Source organism: Erpetoichthys calabaricus, chromosome 10 (genome assembly GCF_900747795.2).
Source record: "Erpetoichthys calabaricus chromosome 10, fErpCal1.3, whole genome shotgun sequence".
Lineage (NCBI taxonomy): Eukaryota > Metazoa > Chordata > Cladistia > Polypteriformes > Polypteridae > Erpetoichthys > Erpetoichthys calabaricus.
Genome location: NC_041403.2, coordinates 103,849,076 through 103,868,774, shown reverse-complemented (window position 1 = coordinate 103,868,774; position 19,699 = coordinate 103,849,076). Strand labels below are relative to the sequence as shown.

Genomic DNA, 19,699 nt, shown 5'->3' with positions numbered 1-19,699 from the left:
TCAAATGCTGCACAACATAATTACAGGAGAGTTACTTCTTCAGAAGGATATCAAAATGTCATTTACAACTTGCATTAGTAATGTTTCTGTACTATGACCAGTGCGGAGGCCAGACTGGAATTTCTCAAATAAACTGTGATGTGTAAGGTGTGACTGAAGCTGATTCGCAACTACATTTTCAAGTATTTTAGGGAGAAAGGGTAAATCTGAACTGGGTCTATAGTTACTAAGTATATGAGGGTCTAGGTCTGACTTTTTAAGTAGAGGTTTGAAATGGTTTGATTACTGACACTTTTAGTGCATCAGGTACTGTGCCGTGCAATAATGAACTATTAATAATGTTAAGAATATGTGCTGCAAGAACATTCAATACTCTTTTTACTAGTTTTGTTGGCACTGGATCTATCTAGGGAACAAGTAGTAGGTTTCATTTTAGAAATTAAAGTCAAGACTTCCTGCTCTGTTACAGGATTAAAATTTCTAAAGTGTTGAATGAAATGTGAGGCAGGGTCTGTCAAGCTAGTATGTGGTTTGCACTGTGATGCTGAGATCGGGGATCTTATTTTTTTTTATTTTCTCATTAAAGAAGTTCATAAAGTCTGTACTACTAATGTCTGTTGGTATTTTGCTCTGTAGACCTGAATTTCCATTTGTTAATTTAGCCACTGTTCTAAATAGTACTGGATGATTTTTGTTATTGCTATCTATTATTTTAGAATAGTAGTCTGAGCACACTGTAAGGAGAGCTTTTTTATATTTTTTAACACTCTCTGTCCTTGCAATTTGAAAGACATGTAGCTTTGTTGTTCTCCATCTGCGCTCCAGCTTTCAACACTCTAATTTAAGAGCTTGAGTGTTCTCATTAAACCAGGGAGAGTTTCTATGTGCTTTGATCACTTTTGTGTTAAGGGGAGCCACTGCGTCCAAAGCATCTTTCAAGGTCACATTATAATGTGATGCTAGCTGATCTAAATTGTTTTCCACAATTACAGTTGACTTACTCAAAGTATCTATAAATTTTGGAGCAAAATTACAATCTAGATGTCGCACTGTCTTTGTTTTAATTTGTGAGTGTATTGGTAAGGGCAGAACCAAATCAAACGTAATTAAGTAGTGATCGGAAATAACTTCATTTAATGGCATAATATGTAAATTTTGATTTTCAACTTTATAAATTATAATTAAATCTAATGTGTGGTTATGATTAAGAGTTGGACCTTTGACAGTCTGACAAAATCGAACTGAATTTAATAAATAAGTAAATCATTTGTTAAAAGTGTCAGTCTCCACATCAATGTGTACATTAAAATCCCCCATCAAAACTACATGATCATAATTTATAGTCAAATCAAATAAAAGGTTGCCAAATTCAGTCATGAACAATAAATATGAACCTGGTGGTCTGTAGACTAGCACTACAATTGTGTTGGAATCTGTTTTAATGTTTAAAGTGAATGCCTCAAAGGATGTGAAGTCGCCTAAATATTTTAAGCAATTTGCATTTTGTCTCAATTAATTATTCCAAGGCCTCCTCCTCGACCGGAATCTCTAGATTTATGAAGATCTGGTGATGCCTCAGCTAGGGGAACAGTGTCAGATTTACTAAGCCAGGTTTCAGTGAGAAGACACAGATCAGATTTTGTACTTAACATAATATTATTTACCAAAACAGCTTTACTTCCAAGACTGCGAATGTTCAATAAGCAACATTTAAAACTACATGATTCTTTCTGAATTGGTGATATATTTTTTGTTTTAATTTGAACTAAGTTTCTATTGCAGGTGCCCCTGGTGGAGAGTCTGGTTTTATCTCTTGGTCTAATCATACACCTTATTTTTTGGTTATCAAGCAATTTAAGGTCTGCATCACGACTAAATTTACTGGATGTCATACAACAAGGATTATGGGTAACAGCTTCAGGAAAGTAACAGACGGGATAAACAACAGCCTGTCATTTAAGATCCCATGACTGTGGCCTGGATGGTGCTCTAATCAGCCAGCCAGGCAGTTTTGCAGCCACATTTTGGGATAATACAAAAGATCCCCTCCAGTTAGGATGAAGACCATCTCTTTTGAAAAATCCAGGCCTTTCCTAAAAATCATCCCAAACCAGGTTTCTAGCCAGCAGTGAAGGGAACAGAATCTGCTAGAAATCCTCTCTATATAATCTTGGTAAGGGACCAGATACAATTAAATTGTTACATTTTCTTTTAGTTTTGGTGCATAAAGATATGAAGATGCATAAAGATATGATGATACGATCTAATTGGACCTCTGTATCAGAAATCTTCGCCCCTGGGAGGCATTTAACAATAACTGCTGGTTTAACATAGTTTGGAATGCTAACATTCCACACTATGGAATCGCCAATTAGAAGCACTTTGTTGTTTTCAGGATCTGCAGGTGAGCTGCAGAGTGATAAGAATCTACTCTGGGTCTGAATTGGTGACCTGGGTGCTGAGGGGCTAAATTTGTGCTGCTGATTTTGGCTGCACACTGACAACAGTGAGACCTGGAGAGACTGAAGCCGAATCAGAAGTAACCGAATTGTCTAAACAAACCGAATCAATCCAATTTTCGGTTTGCCTAATTGCTATCAGGTTCCTAAAGCGGTCCTCCAATTCGCGTATTTTCCCAACCAACTCTAAATTAACTAAACACTTTGGCAGGTGAAGTTCTCTACCTTGTCAGCCAGAAAACCTGAAATTTTTTTGCTGCAGAACACACAACATATAAAAGTGCCCTCGACAGGCAGAGAACAGATAGAACTTATGTTTAGCACTGAGTTCATCTTCTCTGTTTCTGCAGTAACTTCGGTGATTTTGGGGCTTTCAGAGTTCAGCTGAATCACTAAGAGAAACATCGGCTTTAAGTTTTCACCACCCGCTGGGTGATCGACTTCAATTTCTCACTGCTGGTTACTTCTCCTTGTCGGATGTCGGCTTTACTCCAATTAATCTTAGTCAGGTGTTTGTGAAGAGTTATGTGCGTGTAGGAGATTCCGCTGCTCTGTGCTTCTGCTCACTGCTGCTCAGAAGAGGTGGGTTGTAAGAGAGAGAGGGAGAGTTAGTCGAGAGAGACTTACAAAAGCAGTCAACATAACTGAGTAAACAACAGTCTGGACGGAAAGTAACAGTCTGGAGTAAAGGAGAGTTAAATGTAGAAGACGATCGTCATTTATTTCTCTTAACAGAATGATAACTTGATATTCTGCAGTACTGATCAGAGTTTGGTGCTTGTGGTTGCCAAGAACATCATTGAATGCATTCAATGAGATTGCCTGCAGCCTCACTAGCAGATCTTTGATATGATTGTCATCTGCAGACCTACAATCCAACATCCACATAGAATTTGATCCTTTAGAGTGTAATTCATATTTTCCTAGATTGCTCCCCTGCAACAGCTGATAAATGTGCCGCATATTACTTGTACCAAACAGTGTCTATGCAGTGCTGATATGAGATACAGCCTCTTGCACCCTGCCCAATTAAAAGTGAATATTGAAAGTCAGTTTTACATTTTAGCTCTCCGAATGAAGCAGAAAAAGCTAAGCAGACTGATCTGACATCCTTATGATCATGAGTCATACTGTGTTCTAACAAGGCAAAGAAGATTCTGCCTTTTCTAATGTGACATTTGCCATAACTATCAATTCTATTTCCTTTTTGGCTATCTTTCCCTTTTTTCTTTTTTAACTTCAATTATTATATTATATTGAAATTTATTTCATTGAATATATGTACTTTTTGGCAACTACAAAGTAATTAGCTATTTACAGGTTGTTTTTTCTCTTGACTTATTGTATTGGGAATGTCCTATCATGCAATATCTCAATCTCCATGAGAACTGTTTAACATCATTCCCTACGTTTATTGTATTGAGACTGTACTTTCAAAAGATACTTCAAATTTACCCTTTTCTACAACACTGCTGCGGGGTTCGTTTTGTTCTGGACGTGTTCTGTTGCTCTTGGCTGTCAGAGAACTGGGACTTTGGGAAATGTGGTCTGCCTGCCTCAGAAAGGCAAAATGGGGCTGTTGGGGAGGTGAGAGAGAAGAGAACTTTGCTATTTCTTATTTACCCTTTCTACCCCAATAACCGTTAATGCCAACACAGCAATAGGCTTCATTGCCATAACACCTGGCAATAATTTGAAATCTAGGTCAAAGCGACAATATGTAAAATGTACTACCTTAATTTAAGACTACAAAATGTCGAAAAAAATTCAGAAGCAATGTTTTTATGACCAAACCGTGAACTTTGTCAGTTAGACTGTCAAAGGTCTCAATCATGAATTAAAGAGAAAGAAAGTATTTATTCACTTAACAGTTTAAATGTCAAGATAACATAATAATTAAGGGCCAGTTTTGTTTGCAATGGGATTAATTTTTCACTCCAGCTATACAAAGAAAACAAGGTGTGTGGGAATCTTAATACACAGAACTATCCCATTTATAGCGCCAGACATAATATGTGATTTTGAAGGGCAATATGTCATGGTGATGGGCAATTTATTTAATACTAAAGTGATTCTGATAAATATCTATACAACAAACGTGGATGATAGAGATTTCAATCAAAATGTTTTTTCATCTATTCTTAATGTAAATTCTCATAAAATTATAATGACCAGAGACTTTAATTGTGTTTTAAAACCAGACCTGGGTTACAATCATCAAAAGTGGACAGGATCAATGATTACAGGCTGGTATTTTGTAAAAGGTCATTTTTTCCAACTTCTCCTGACCCTTCAAGTATGATTTTATAGTTTATTTGGGGGGTTTCTTCCCCTGGGATTTTGATGATGACATTAGTCTTTTGCTTTAGAGCTTAGTTTTTTGTGTTGTGAAATATTTTGACATGCTACCCCATTTTTGACTAATTGTTGTTAGGCAGCATGTCGTTTGAGGTTGTGAACTGTTAATCACAACACTTAAGGGTAAAAGTCTACCACAAGGTCAAATGCGTATCCGAGTTCACCGATTCCAAGCAACCACTGCCTTAGGAGATCAAGGCAGGGTTCAGACAAAAGGCTCCTGTAGAAGGATCAGTCTACAAAATTGGGAGAACCAATGGGTTGTGTGTTTTGTTATTGTTTAGTGATGTTCACTATGAACAATGCTGCACATTCTCTCTGTGACACACTAGCTGTGAGGACTTCTAGCTAACAATGTTTTCAGCAGAAGAGTGTGAGCAAACTCTACCAGGGCTCTTTCATACCTACGGCTTTATACCTTTATAAGGACTGGGGCTGCTCTTTATGTTTTAACCAAGTTCAAAGTTTTCTTTCTTTTTAGTATTTCTGGTTTTTATTTGATGATGGTTCCTGTTGTTTGTTCAAATATTTATTATTTATTTGTTGAACTTCTGTAAAAAAGACAAAATTTCCTCCATGGGACACATAGACAATAAACATCTATCTATCTATCTATCTATCTATCTATCTATCTATCTATCTATCTATCTATCTATCTATCTATCTATCTATCTATCTATCTATCTATCATTAAATTTGTGGGTTCCTGATTGTTGGCAGATGGTTTAATCCCACCCCAGTCTAATACAGATGCAATTTAGAGAATTCTAGAGCCTCCATCAGTAACACCGGGCACTTCATTTTTTGTGTAATATGATAGAGAGAGGATGATTCTGGCACGGTGCTGATAAATTATAGTGTCAGAGAAATACTGAGTCATTATAACCTTTAGATCCACAGTTTTCAAACTGTGGTACGCGTACCACTGGTGGTACTTTAAGTCATGGCAAGTGGTACTCGTGTGGTCCTTTATTTTCCACAAATCGATGTTGCTAGAATGCCAATATGTTGCATATAATCATATATAGTATAAGTATACTACTGTAAATGCGTGGAAGACTCCAAGCTGGCTTTTATTAGCGCGGGCACCCATTTCGTTAATTAGTTTAATATCACTTTAACGTCATAATTATAGTCATTATAGTGATTATAGTGACTTTTTCTTCAAAACAACATGGGCGTAAATTAACGATTCATTTAAGTTGTACTTCAGTTTACTGGTCCTCACGGAGTGGTACTTGTTCAAAAAAGTTTGAAAACCGTGGCTTTAGATAATGTAGCCACGAGGTTGTTTTTAGTTTAACAGGAATAAGTACATGTTCAGTCACTGAAACATAAAGTATCAGTGATCTGTCTTCTATTCATTTCTATATAAGTTAAGTGCCTTTCTTGTTTTCATATTTACAGACATGAACATTACCCACTTTAATTTCAAGGAGCAGCAGGAGTGAGATGCTGCGACCAAGAGTCACTCAAGACACTATGCAGCCACAGGGATGAGTGTGGGATGGGGTGGTGCAGAAGTGTAGGCAAAGGTTTTAAATGTGCCACTGTGATCTGTGAGGTTTATTACAAACGTATTATTTTATTAAAAATAGCCACACAAACTAGCTGACAAGGTGAACCTGACAGGGAGATGAAATGAGTCTGTTTTTACAAAATACAGAAGTGTTATTGTGCCCTGTTTGGTTATGATCAATGTTACAGCCAGGATCACCTGGGCCACTGTCCGCTATTTCAGGGTTTTCCAAACTGATACTGCCAATCAAGCAACCCCTGCAAGCAACCTGAATTCAGGTAGGCCACTAAAGGACAGCAGGAGGGCTTGTTTGCTATTTATGCTGGACCAGAAAAACATTGCTTCCATGTTCGGTTACCGCATGTTCATCTTTTGGGGCTTTTGATCTGTAGAAAAAGCATAAAAACTTGGTCAACTGCATAGAATCTCAGAGCTCACCTATGGACATATGGTAGACATCACTCCTCCATGTGCCTAGGACAAAATGCTTTCCCACTCTCTCTCTCGAAGTTGGACAAGTGCCGACTGCAAGAAACCCCAAATGTATTATGCTTTTAGCCAAGTATAGCTCTCTTTCGAATATTATTTTATTGTGAGTGTCAAACCAATATTAAACAGAAGTATAATCTTCCTTTTCGAGTGAACACTACACTAAGTAGGGAAAGATATCACACACACACACATACAGTGGGTACGGAAAGTATTCAGACCCCCTTCAATTTTTCACTCTTTGTCATATTGCAGCCATTTGCTAAAATCGTTTAAATTAATTTTTTCCCTCATTAATGTACACACAGCACCCCATATTGACAGACAAAAAAAAGAATTTTTGAAATTGTTGCAGATTTATTAAAAAAGAAAAACTGAAATATCACATGGTCCTAAGTATTCAGACCCTTTGCTCAGTATTTAGTAGAAGCACCCTTTTGAGCTAATACAGCCATGAGTCTTCTTGGGAAAGATGCAACAAGTTTTTCACACCTGGATTTGGGGATCCTCTGCCATTCCTCCTTGCAGATCCTCTCCAGTTCTGTCAGGTTGGATGGTAAACGTTGGTGGACAGCCATTTTTAGGTCTCTCCAGAGATGCTCAATTGGGTTTAAGTCAGGGCTGTGGCTGGGCCATTCAAGAACACTCACAGAGTTGTTGTGAAGCCACTCCTTCATTATTTTAGCTGTGTGCTTAGGGTCATTGTCTTGTTGGAAGGTAAACCTTCGGCCCAGTCTGAGGTCCTTAGCACTCTGGAGAAGGTTTTTGTCCAGGATATCCCTGTACTTGGCCGCATTCATCTTTCCCTCGATTGCAACCAGTCGTTCTGTCCCTGCAGCTGAAAAACACCCCCACAGCATGATGCTGCCACCGCCATGCTTCACTGTGGGGACTGTATTGGACAAGTGATGAGCAGTGCCTGGTTGTCTCCACACATACTGCTTAGAATTAAGGCCAAAAAGTTCTATCTTGGTCTCATCAGACCAGAGAATCTTATTTCTCACCATCTCAGAGTCCTTCAGGTGTCTTTTAGCAAACTCCATGTGGGCTGTCATGTGTCTTGCACTGAGGTATGTGAGAGGATCTGGAAGGAGAAATGGCAGAGGATCCCCAAATCCAGGTATGAAAAACTTGTTGCATCTTTCCCAAAAAGACTCATGGCTGTATTATCTCAAAAGTGTGCTTCTACTAAATACTGAGCAAAGGGTCTGAATACTTAGGACCATGTGATATTTCAGTTTTTCTTTTTTAATAAATCTGCAACAATTTCAAAAATTCTTTTTTTTTGTCTGTCAATATGGGGTGCTGTGTGTACATTAATGAGGGAAAAAATTAATTTAAATGATTTTAGCAAATGGCTGCAATATGACAAAGAGTGAAAAATTGATGGGGGTCTGAATACTTTCCGTACCCACTGTAAGCATGGTGAGGTAAGATCAACCCCTGCCAACTTGAGTGTCTGTCCCTAGGTCTTGTTAATTGACATTGCAAAGCAAAGTTTCACTGGGAACTGTAATCTCTTGAATTGAAAGGGCTTGTATGTCACGATTAGAGGAATATGAAGGATTAAAACTCTCTTGCCAATGCCACATCAGACCGACTTGAATGGGGGCTTGTACATGAGTGAGGAAGGCCCCCCCGCCCACTTCAGCCCGCAGCCTCCCTCCCGGATTCGCATGAATAAATCGGTGCCGCAAGCGAACTATGATACTTAGCGCGATGAGAGAAATCACAAAATCAACTGGAATGTTAAAGGAAATTATAGAAAAAACCCAATCTAAATCCTTTATGTAGTTCTCTTGTGAAAAGTGGACAGACATACATACATACACACAGACAGACAGATGTTGGATTTTATATATATACCTGTAATGGCGCACTGCAAGATAACGTGCAGTGAATACACTTGACTTATAGTTTTCATCCTCTTTCTCTGTATATTTAGCATTCATTTGCTCAGAGGTTGATGCGCTTGGTGCTTCCTGAGCATCTCTTCTTTTCTCCACCCTAGCAGCCCGTTTCTTCTCTTCTTCTGTCAGCATCTTTTTGCATTAAAACTGATTTAAGTCAGTGTTTGTGTTGCAATTACTTAATTACTTAAGCTGGCACTTAAGTCTTCAATCTGCCTTAAGAATGATTTAAGATATGGGGAAGTGACACCGAAGGTGGAAGGGAATGAGAACGGCGCCCGTACGCATGCACCGCACGGCCGCCCTGCTGGCTGCTGCTGAGAGTTGATTCTATAATAAAATAAAATAAAAATAAAAAGAGGAATAACCTTGGAGGTCAATCATCACCCCAAAAGCGGATGGTAGATGCCACGTAGTATATGTGTACCAAATGCGAGCTACAAGGTGATTTAAAATCCTGGACAGACAAACGAACATCCACGGTAGCGTATTATATAAGAAAAAAAAAAAATATATATATATATATATATATATACAGTATATATATGATTTAGTAAATGCTGCCACCTCTAATGAACATCTTCCTTAGGATGCTGGATACAAGAAGCCAGACTGTTAACATATGAAAAGACCTCCCCATGTGTTGTGGTACAGTAAGGGACAGTGCTAACCTTGCATGGTGATGAATAAAGAAGTAATAGCATTACAACTGTATTGAAAAAAGAATGGCATTTGTAGCAAATTTTATAAATACATGCAAATCTAACGTACCTTCCTTATATGGAAACACTTGGCTATCCATCCCCTCCTACATCTGACTCTGCTCTATTCTGTGTCCTACCCCTAAGGTTTATTTTCTTCAGTGTGCACCACTGTAGGTGTTTCAGTAGCAGCTGTCAAATAAGTAAAAAAATATATATATATACAAAGACATGCAGGTTAGGTGGATTGGTGATTCTAAATTGTCCCTAGTGTGTGCTTGGTGTGTGGGTGTGTTTGCGTGTGTCCTGCGGTGGGTTGGCACCCTGCCCGGGATTGGTTCCCTGCCTTGTGCCCTGTGTTGGCTGGGATTGGCTCCAGCAGACCCCCGTGACCCTGTGTTTGGATTCAGCGGGTTGGAAAATGGATGGATGGAAGTCACACTGATTGGTTCTCTGTTTTAGGAGAGACAAGTTAAAAAAATTCATCAATGTTTCTCAAAGGGAAATTTTGAAATTTAAAAATGAATACAGTGCACTGTATTTGAGATATCTCAACAAAAAATTAACTGTCTTGACAAAATCATCCTTGAAGAATAAGGGTGTCAAGAAAGTCAGTTCTCTAAGAGCCAACCTGCTTCATGTGGACAGACACCCCTCACTCTCACAGAGCCAATTTATAGTCTCCAGTCAGGCTAACCTGCATGTGTTTGGGCAGCAGGTAGAAACTGTACCCACATGGACATGGGTTTGGGAATCAAGGTAAGGTTCTTGGAACAGTGAGGCAGACCTGCTAACCCACGTATCACCTTGCCGCTCCATTATCCTCTCTAAGGATTATAGACACAGAATGATTATGTGCGTTGATGCGATATCCTTTTTGATGAAAAAAAAAAAGGAATTACAAATTGTGAATCTCATAAGAAAATTAAAAAGAAGTTAAAGGAGGTTGCCACTGTGTGCCATTCAGAGCAGGAAAAAGGGAAGGTTGGTGCACTAGAAAGATTTACAGTTAAGGCTTTTTATTTAACAAAATCATTGCACTTGTACAGAGAGAATTACAAATCAGTATGAATCAGGAGCCACCAGTCTGAAACAAGAAATTTAATATGCAGATATCAAAGGAGCAGCTTATCGGGATATTGGCCCAATGTGGTTGTTGTGTGTGTGTGAGCCCAGCAACGTGTCAGAGGGGGACACTTTTACATTTTTTTGTTCACTGGGTGGTTCCATTAGGCACCCACTGTTGTGACTGGGGGGTGAGAAGTTAAAAGGCTGTCTGTACTTATTAATGGTATTTGCTGTCTTGCAAGGGAGTCACTGCTTTGAAGTCTGGCCTTGGAGGATGCCTGTATTTACCTGGCTTGGAAATATTGGTTCCTAATCAGCATATCTGTACTTATTAATGTTTGGTAACCATACATTTTGTTAACTTGTGTTTTTATTAATTGTTAAATCCAGGCAATTTAGATGTGCCATTGATTAAACTGTTTGTCCAGGACTGACAACAACAGGGACTGAAGTAAATATAAACTCCTGGGCAGCAGAAGGAGGAGGAACAGTCCACAGGAAACGCTGCCAAGACACTCGGACAGGGCACAGGGGCTCGCAGGCAGACAAGGGTACCTGGCTGGCACGACGTGAGGCACAAGGACGGCAACACTTCCAGGGAGGAAGAGACAGCTCCACAAAGAGACGCCGGATGTGGGTTCAGCGAGAGAGGGAATCTGCATGAAAGGACCCAGCAAAGCTGACAGACGAGAAATGAGGCGTGCCTAGGTCCCAGCAACACAAGGAGCCCAGAGTGGAAGAAAAAGGAACAACAAAGAGACGCTGACAGGGAGTCAACAGTTTGACACAACTTCTGTAGGGGAACGAGTGTCCGGGGAACAGAGTGCATCCATGGACAGTTGAACGATTAAGTGTTGGGGTAACACAGTGAGCAACTTGGACTCTGCACCACTAAAGGTTGTATCCTCCAATTCTTGTTTTTACAGACTTTTAGAGTGTGGACTGTGTATTTTCCTTTTAAAAAAGGAAATTAATTCCTGATATGTTTAGCTTCTGTTATGTTCATTTATCTTTTTAATGTACCTTATATTGTCTTGTACAATAGAACTTACTATTGCTTTTTTAAGAAATTACTGTTGTGTCTTTCATTGTGTGTTTACTCACCACCCAATTTAAAGAAACCTGTGTGCTATTATTGGTAAATTTCAGGAGTTCCCAGTCTCTTAATAAAACTGGGTGGTGTAGTCGGATATTTTAATGGTGTCTGAGTTAGATTACCTATAAGTGTGACCAGACACCTGTTACAAACGCACTGGTGCCCTTTTCAGGGTTTGTTCTCATCTTGTACTCAGCTGTACATATTCAAGTAACACCTCCTTTAGGCTTAGGATGGAAAAGAACCAGTAACTGGATAACTGGCCTAACAGTGGCATCTGGTGTTAGTAGTAGTGCCCATGTTTAGTTATGATTATGCTGTCGTCCATCTGTTTTGCAACTTTTGTGATGCCTGATGGTGTAGCAGGAGGACTGCTCATTTCCAGACTGCCTGTTTCAGAGTTGTAATGTATCTGCTCCCACCTACTGGAAAATGACGTCTCGAAGAGATACGTGATTAAAGAATGTCCATGTGTGAACAGAGGAGACAACGGGAGGTGAGACGCAGCTTGTCCTGGGGTTTGGCAGGAGTAGGTTGGGTGGTGTACCCCATGGCCCCTAATGGCGGGAGGTTTACATACACTCTTAAAAATATTGGTTCCTTCAAAACACTTTACAGATTGTGCAGTTTCTCACACAACAATTGCTTGATGAAGATAATTAGATAATTGAATACACAATTATCTGATTAATGTGGATTTTGTGAAAAGTTTTGGACAAAAATGTATTTGTAGTGATTTTTTCCTATGGTTTTGGATCATATAGTTTTCAGTTTCAGCTTTGTTTTGCACTTTTGTATTGTTTTCATAATTTTACTTTTATTTGAATGTTATGTTTTTAAACTATTGTATATTATTTTAACCTATTAATGCTTTTCTTAATCACTAAATATTTTTAAGTACATTTATGTTTTTAATGCTTGTATTATTTGCAAATAATGTCAGTTAAATAACTGTAAAAATCTGTAATAGTTGTGTGCTTTTTTCATATTGGAAAATTAACACATTTTTCTTTGAATCTTAGTCAGACTCCGCCTACTTGTGCTGTGACGTCACCGGGCCATTCGCTATATAAGCACGGTATTCGGCACTGCTGCAGTAAATTAAAGAGAGGTGGTGGAGGGGTTGTTAGAAATGTGCGCTTTGTGTCGAGTTATACACGGATATTTGTTTAGTCTTCATTTATTATATTTAAGTGAAATCTAAGGGAGTCTGTGTAAACACCGTTAGCACCTCGCAGCGCTTTTTTTTTTCAGTATTAATCCACAAGACACCAGTATAAAAAAGCTCAAACTTCAAAGACACGTGTGATGAAAAGTGGGCTGAGGGGAGGGACTGCCGAACGACGGTGGGAGAAAAAGCGACCATGACCGGTGTTGATTTCAAATGTCACGAATGTAATTGGTTTTTGAGGTGCAGGTGGTGTCGTGATTGAGCAGCCATCGCGTGTTTACGGTTATTACACATAACGCATCAACAGGTTGTTTAGTAGAGGCGGTAGACAGTGTTGTTATTTGTCCAGGTTAACGTATGTCAAAGGACGGGTTCTCTCATCCCAGCGTTCCTAACTTGTTTTGTGAATGTCAGTCTGCCAATGGTGTTGCCGATTTTTTAATTGGATCAGCAAGAACTGCAACAACCCTAGGAAATGGTACCGGTGTGAGAGAAGCCCTCTGTATTCAGTGCGGCGTCTGTCAGCTGATATTTCAAACTGAACTGCTTACCGTATTCTTGATCAAAGATCTTCTGTTTTTCTGAACAATTTGCTTGGTATGTGACCAATGCAAACTACATTTAAAGATATTGCATTGTACCCATGCTGGTTGTAATATTCTGATGTTTGCTACATAAAGTTTTAGTTCTTGCTGGGCAAAAGGAATGAATGTGGCATTGGTGAGAAAGGCAGTCCCTACAGCCAGGTTCCTGTATTAATAAATTAAAAGGTTGGTGGTCATAACCTGCAGCATTTTTGTTTAAGCATTTTTTTTTTTTATCCCAACAATACAAATACAGTACAAGCAAGAACATATCACATGTCAACTTCATATAAAACCGCTAGAAACAAATGAAGGTTATGATGAGTTTAAATGATTCATATTTTTACGATCTGAATAGTTTGTGGATATATCTAAACATCCAATTTAAAATGTTCAAATCTAGGATTTATTCCAAACCACTAAATTGTGTATCTGTTAGTGTGCTAATGTAATAATTACATTATTTACATTGTTTTCATTGAGGTTGCAGTTTATCATAATACCTTTTGGAAAAAAATATCCACATTTAGTTTTTTTTTCTTTTAATGAGAGTTGAACTATCCATCAGGATGCCTAAAACCAATGGTGAATCATTTCAAGAATATTTTCACAAAAAATGAATGGTGAGAATGTGTTCATCTTGCAATAAAGATCTTAAAAAATAATGATTACCTGTATAACCCAAAATACATTTTCTCTGTATAGTTTAATACAAGCTGTAAATTCTTTAAATGCCTTCTACTATAACATTTTCTAAACAGTTCTCATTTCTATAGGATGTGTAATATACTCCAGGATTACCGTAAATGTTATATTTGCTAATAATCTCTTTACATTTAAGTAAATCGGCATTATCATATAATATTTGTTTATCAAATATCATTTTAATAATAATAATAATAATTCATTACATTTATATAGCGCTTTTCTCAGTACTCAAAGTGCTATCCACACAGGGAGGAACCAGGAAGTGAACCCACAAACTTCCACAATCTCCTTACTGCAAAGCAGCAGCACTACCATTTTTGATACAACTTTCAAGAGTTATTTCTAATTTTTAAATTTTAAGTTAATTTTTATACTTGGTTTTTATTTCTGGTTTTAATATATTTGTTCTTCCAAATAGTAAATCTATGGGTGAAAAGTTAAGCTTGTACATAAGTGACCATGTAAGGAGAGCCTGTTTTTATGGAGACAGTTTCAAAGGAATTTTTCCTTGCACTTAAGTAGAAATTCTATGTCAGCAATCTTTTGAAATACAAGATTAGGACTTATATACAACATAGTATCCTTTTTTAAATGGTTTGGAATCTGTTTTTATTTTAATAGCATTAGATTTCATTTCTAAAGTGTTTAAACCCTCTTCTGCCACAGAGGACAAATGTTTAAGATAATGGGGATTTTTTCTCCAAATGAAATGAAAGTCTACAGTCAAGTGTAGTCTGTGCATCCAAGACAAATGAAGCATAAATCTGTTATGATAAACCTTCAGATTTAGATAGAAGTATGCAGCCATTTAAATAATGGTCTCTTAACCATGAATCAAGTCTTTTCTGAAAGATTTGTATAATAGGGGGAAATGTAGATCATTTCTAATATTTGAATCTTTAGAAACCTTAACAAGGTATAATTAATCACATCTTTGATGGGGATATTGCAAATGGATAATGCATCATCTCCCTAGAGTAATTAGTTCAGATGTTGATAATTAAGAGACCAGATACAACAACAACAACATTTATTTATATAGCACATTTTCATACAAAAAGTAGCTCAAAGTGCTTTACATAGTGAAGAAAATAAGAATAAAAGACAAAATAAGAAATTAAAATAAGGCAACATTAGTTTAACATAGAAAAAGAGTAAGGTCCGATGGCCAGGGGGGACAGAAAAAAACAAAAAAAAAAACTCCAGACGGCTGGAGAAAAAAATAAAATCTGTAGGGGTTCCAGGCCACGAGACCGCCCAGCCCCCTCTGGGCATTCTGCCTAACATAAATGAAATAGTCCTCTTTGTAGTTAGGGTTCTCACGGAAGGACTTGATGATGATGGTCATGCAGACTTCTGGCTTTTAATCCATCATTGTTGGAACATCACGGTGCTTTGAGTAGATGGTGGTGGCGCAAGCCACCACCAAAAGGACACCCGAAAAGGAAACAGAAGAGAGTAGGGGTTAGTACAGATTTTAGAGCCACCATGAATAGTAGTTATAATGAATTGGATATACAGAGTATCAGGATTTAAATTACAGTGAAGTTATGAGAAGGCCATGTTAAAAATGTGTTTTCAGCAGTTTTTTAAAGTGCTCCACTGTATTAGCCTGGCGAATTCCTATTGGCAGGCTATTCCAGATTTTAGGTGCATAACACCAGAAGGCCGCCTTACCACTTAAGTTTTGCTCTTGGAATTCTAAGGAGACACTCATTTGAGGATCTGAGGTTACGATTTGGAATATAAGATGTAAGACATTCCAATATATAAGATGGGGCAAGATTATTTAAGGCTTTATAAACCATAAGCACAATTTTAAAGTCAATCCTGAATGACACAGGTAACCAGTGTAGTGACATCAAAACTGGAGAAATGTGCTCGGATTTTCTTTTCCTAGTTAGGATTCTAGCAGCTGCATTGTGCACTAGTTGCAAATGATTTATGTCTTTTTTGGGTATTCCTGAGAGGATTGCGTTACAGTAATCTAGCCAACTGAAAACAAATGCGTGAACTAATTTCTCTGCATCTTTCGATGATATAAGAGGTCTAACTTTTGCTATGTTTCTTAAGTGAAAAAATGCTGTCCTAGTGATCTGACTAATATGCAATTTAAAATTCAGATTACAGTCAGCAGTTACCCCTAAGCTTTTTACCTCCGTCTTGACTTTTAATCCTAATGCATCCAGTTTATTTCTAATAGCCTCATTGTATCCATTATTTCCAATCGCTAAGATTTCAGTTTTCTCTTTATTTAGCTTGAGAAAGTTACTATTCATCCATTCTGAAATACAAGTCAGACATTGTGTTAGTGAATCAAGAGAATCGGGGTCATCAGGTGCAATTGATAAATACAGCTGTGTGTCATCAGCATAGCTGTGGTAGCTCACGTTGTGCCCTGAGATAATCTGACCTAATGGAAGCATGTAGATTGAGAAGAGCAGCGGACCCAGGATAGAGCCTTGTGGAACACCATATAGGATATCCTGTGTCTTTGAGTTGTAATTACCACAACTATCAAAGAATTTTCTCCCTGCCAGGTAGGATTCAAACCAATTTAAGACACTGCCAGAGAGGCCCACCCATTGACTAAAGCGATTTCTAAGAATATTATGATCCATGGTGTCAAATGCGGCACTCAGATCTAAGAGGATGAGAACAGATAAATGGCCTCTGTCTGCGTTTACCCGCAAGTCATTTACTACTTTAACGAGTGCAGTTTCTGTGCTGTGATTTGTTCTAAAACCTGACTGAAATTTATCAATAATAGTATGTTTATTGAGGTGCTCATTTAACTGCATAATGACTGCCTTCTCCAGAATTTTACTTAAGAAAGACAGGTTAGAGATGGGTCTAAAATTTTCAAGAGCAGAGGGGTCGAGATTGTTTTTCTTAAGTAGGGGTTTAACTACAGCAGTCTTAAGACAGTCTGGGAAGACACCCGTATCTAATGACGAATTTACTATGTCAAGAACATTATCAATTAGCACGCCCGATACTTCTTTGAAAAAATTTGTTGGTATTGGGTCAAGGACACAGGTGGAGGGTTTCAGTTGAGAAATTATTTTATGTAAATCAGGTTAATCTATCCTAGTGAAAGAGTTTAATTTGTTTATAACTGAATGCTGGGGTTTAGGAGGATCCTCAGTGTTGGGGAGATATACTATGTTATTTCTAATATCATTAATTTTTTTGATTGAAAAATACAGCAATAGCCTCACAGGTTTTACTGGAAGTACTTAGGAGGCATTCCTTTGAGTTACCTGGGTTTAACAGACGATCAATCGTCGAGAATAAGACTCTGGGATTACTAGCTTTGTTTGTAATCTTAGAAATAGCAGCGCCTCTCAAGACGGACTGTGTTATTGTATTGTTATTTTAACAATAATATTTGATAGTGGATAGTTAGTTTAGTCTTCCTCCATTTACGCTCAGCTCTACGGCGTGTTCTCTTTACATCAGACACTCTTTGGGTCTTCCATGGTAAAACAATGCTAGAAGATTTTTTAACTGTCTTTTCAGGTGCAACTATGTCAACAGCAGCTCTCACTTTAGTATTAAATCTTTCCATCTTACTATTTACATTATCCTCGCTATTATAGTTGGCACTATAAACGGACTGATTGCTTAGAATATTTGTAAGTTTTAAAGCTGCTGATGAGTCAAAGAAGCGTTTTTTAACAATATGCTTCTCATGAGTGTTTTCTATCATTATTTCTATATTAAAAAGTAGAAGAAAATGGTCTGATAGACCCGTATCAATGACCTGCTTTATATCAACTTTTAGTCCTTTAGTAATTACTAAGTCTAACGTATGACCTGCTTTATGTGTAGGCTTTATGTGTAATGAGCTGTCTCAAATCAAGAGAGTCCAGGAGGATCATAAATTCTTTTACTTTTTGGTCACACTGATTATCTATATGAAAATCATATTAAGAGTGTGTCATAGTTCGTAATTAAAATTGACATTAAGTCAGAGAATTCCTCAAAGAAAGACACGTTGAATTTAGGAGGTCTATACACGGATAATACTAGAACGTGAGAATCTCCATGAATAATAATGGCGAGATACTCAAAGGACTTGAATTTACCAAAACTGACATCTTTACACTTTAACCGGCTTGAGTAAATGTTTGCCAAGCCACCACCTCTTTCCTTGGCGATCCGCACGAGTAAAACTGTAATCCGGAGGCGCAGATTCGATTAAAATCGCTGCGCCATCTGAGCTAAGCCACGTTTAACTTGGTGCAATAAAATCTATTTTTCTATCACTAATAAGATCGTTGATAAAAAACGTCTTGTTAGTTAAAGCTCTAACATTTAATAGTGCAATATTTAATGTTTCGGAGTGGCAGAGATAAACACTATGTGCGTTATTGATATTTGGAACAGGAACTAAGTTATTTTTATTAGCGCCGCTCTGTGTGTATTTTTTGTTTAATCTATAGTCTGTTTTTATAGTTTTAATACATTGTTCATCTAAAGTAGTAATTTTAATTAAATTATTGGTGTTTATGCCGTATTGCCTAGATTTTTTACGTGCATTGAGATTGGTTATTACATATTAATGTTGTGCACTTTTACGGAAGATTTTATTAAACCAATTATGTCCTAGAACAGCAGTAGCATTTCGGAAGGGGTTAAGAGTAGAGATAGTCAAGATAAATGAATTACCTTAGATATGTTTTCGGAAAGGACCTGGGCACCAAAACTGTTTGGATGCAGGCCATCTCGCTTGAAGAAACGCGGTCTTTCCCAAAAGAGGTCCCAGTTATTGATGAATCCGATGTCTCGATTCTTGCAGAAGCCCTGCAGCCAGTGAAGATCTGATCTAAAGAAATGAAGATCTTTGCCGATGGAGTCCTCTCCTTCGTGTCTTTAATTAGTGCTGCGAAGTCAGCCTTGAGGATCTCCGACTGTCGGTGCCTTATATCGTTCACGCCGGCATGCAAAACAATTGCTCTAGCTGCCCCATTCTTGTGCTTCTCGTAGACTGCTGGCACATGTCTCATCACATCTCGGACATGAGCACCGGGAAAACAAAAAACAAATGATTTTCGATTAGGGCATGCGATATTAAGGTTTCTAACAATAGAATCACCTACCACTATTACATCACCAGGGGCTGAAGGCAAACTGAGGACGCGGAGAGGGTCGAACCGGTTCGGAGTCAAGATGCTCGCCTGTGCCGATGGAGGTGTTCTGGCCTTGAACCCCCGCTTGCATAGCTGAAATACGCCGAGGTCATCATCGGTGTCGCTCCTACGAGGCGCAGGGGTGAAGTTCACTTGAGCGGCACAACGCGGGGTTGATGTTATGCCGATTACAGATGGCGAGGACGGTTTATCCAGCAGCCGATCCTTCAGATCCCTAAGGTATCTTCATCTGGACAGGAGTTTCTGAATCTGTTCGTCGAGTGCCTGGAGTTCTTCTACGACGACGCGATTCATCTCACTGTCGGCCATTGTCTGCTTCTGCTTCCGCTTTGTGCTCTAGGAAGAATGAGAGAGAGAGATTGGTTAGACGAGTTTAGTTGCAGTTTAGATACAGTAGAATATAACTGAAAACAGTGAATTGCTTTCTCAATTTTTGACTGATTTTTGACTAAATGGTCTTAATAGGACACAGCTCTCTGG

General features: G+C 38.2%; 1 long non-coding RNA gene across 2 annotated transcripts in view; it reads right to left on the bottom strand.

Moving 5' to 3' along the window:
• Nucleotides 1-17,371, bottom strand: part of LOC114658556 (uncharacterized) — a 375,841-nt gene extending 358,470 nt beyond the window's left edge. For both annotated transcript variants that reach the window (XR_007936099.1, XR_007936101.1), the window contains exon 1: nt 17,003-17,371. This is a non-coding gene — a long non-coding RNA (uncharacterized LOC114658556). The remainder of the gene's footprint in view (nt 1-17,002) is intronic.
• Nucleotides 17,372-19,699: the final 2,328 nt, after the last annotated feature.